Below are 1797 nucleotides of genomic sequence, written 5' to 3' on the forward strand. Positions count from 1 at the left end.
AGACGGAGTTTCGCTCTTGTTGTCCAGGCTAGAGTGCAATGGCACAATCTTGGCTCACTGCAACCACTGCCTCCCGGGTTCAAACGATTCTCCTGCCTCAGCCTCCCTAGTAGCTGGGATTACAGGCATGCACCACCATGCTGGGCTAATTTTGTATTTTTAGTAGAGTCGGGGTTTCTCCATGTTGGTCAGGCTGGTCTCGAACTCCCGACCTCAGGTGATCCACCCACCTCCGCCTCCCAAAGTGCTGGGATTACAGGCGTGAGCCACTGCGCCCGGCGTCACCCGAATCTTTTTTATTGTCCCTCATCTCCACATATTTCTTCACCTCCTTCTGCTACATTCTGTCTTTCCCTGTGGCATCCCTTCTGCCCCATCCTATGGCACTCCCAGGTCACGAAGCTTGCTCCCTTTGTTTCTCCCTCTGCTCTGTCACCCCTGCCCCCTTCTTTCTGTCCCTGCACCCAGCTCCTCCAACTCTTTTATCTCTCTCCCATGCTATCTCCAACTCTGCTAACCAAGGGCTCCTCTCCCCATCTTGGTTCCCTTCATCTCTCTGGAGGTCCTACCTTGTCTATTCATAGACTTCTCAATTTTCTTTCCTCGCCCCTACCCCACTACTTTCCCTAGCTCTTTGCTCTTCCTGCCTCTTTGCAGGAGCCTCCCACATCTTCTGTTTTGCAGCCTCTCTGTGGACATTGATCTTTTCTCTCTCCCTGTTTTTCCTTTGCTCCCTCGGTCTCCCTCCCTCTCTTTCTCCAAATCACCGTCGTTCCCTCATCCCATTCACACGGATGGAGTAAGAGGTCAGCTATGCAGGATAGCACACTTTTCACTGGCATGGAATTTAGGACTGGGTGCCACGAGGGCAGGTCGCCTCCCACACAGGGATCAGAGGTCTCTCGGAAGCCGTGCCTGGGGAGGCCGGGAGGGGCCTGAGGATTGGAGGGGAGGAGTGAGGACTCAGGAGGGAGGTGAGCGCGGCGGAAACCCACGGAACGAATCCGCCGTCCCAGGGCTGCGCCAGGAACGGCGCATCCGGTGCTGTACCCTGAGGGTCGAGGGGCGAGGCTTGAGGGAGAGACAGGCGCTAAGCGTTTGAATCCACCTCACAAATCCCTCTGCCAAGACTTTAAACGGCGTGGGGCAGGCAAGGAGGTCGGTGAGGTGTTTTAAGCAGGAAAAAACCAAAAACCAAAAAACAAAACGCAGCGAGCGGCGGCTATGGCGCCCAAAGACAGTAAAGAGCAGAGACGACCTCGGAAAGTTTTAACCGGAAGCAAACACGGACCTCCCTCCCCCCTCCACGACCCGGCAGCAAGGGGTCAGGTTCTGAGCTCTTGCGGCGACCTTGGGACTTACCGCTGGAAGCACGCGCGGGTGCGGGGATTTTAACGTTTGCAGCAACCCCTAAACTTGGGGTGTGCAGGACGACGGACTGAGAAGGGAAGGTTTAAACAAGAAAGAGGGAAAGTAACTGCAGGTGCAACCGCCGCTCCGGGCTATTCACTTCCGGGTCTGCAGGAAACTGCGTGCCTGCTGCTGGAGGGGCGGGGCAGCCTGAGGAGGAAGTGGGGCTGGGGTGGAGCAGGGGCGGAGCAGGGATGGGGGGAAAAGGGCGGGGCTCGGCCCGAAACGGGCGGGGCGTGGAGCGGGACCTGGTTTGAACTGGGGTCGTCAGCCTCTGCAGGGCTGGGCCCAGCGGAGCGGGACCCGAACGGAGCCCAGTCCGTACCTGCTTCCCATACCATTGCTTTCAGTCCATCTTTTTTTTTTTTTTTTTTTGAGACGGAGTTT

General features: G+C 56.9%; 1 pseudogene; it reads right to left on the minus strand.

The window, feature by feature from the left end:
• LOC108297808 overlaps positions 1-1495 on the minus strand; it is a 10285-nt pseudogene extending 8790 nt beyond the window's left edge.
• Positions 1496-1797: the final 302 nt, after the last annotated feature.

Source organism: Cebus imitator, unplaced genomic scaffold, assembly GCF_001604975.1.
Source record: "Cebus imitator isolate Cc_AM_T3 unplaced genomic scaffold, Cebus_imitator-1.0 Scaffold846, whole genome shotgun sequence".
Lineage (NCBI taxonomy): Eukaryota > Metazoa > Chordata > Mammalia > Primates > Cebidae > Cebus > Cebus imitator.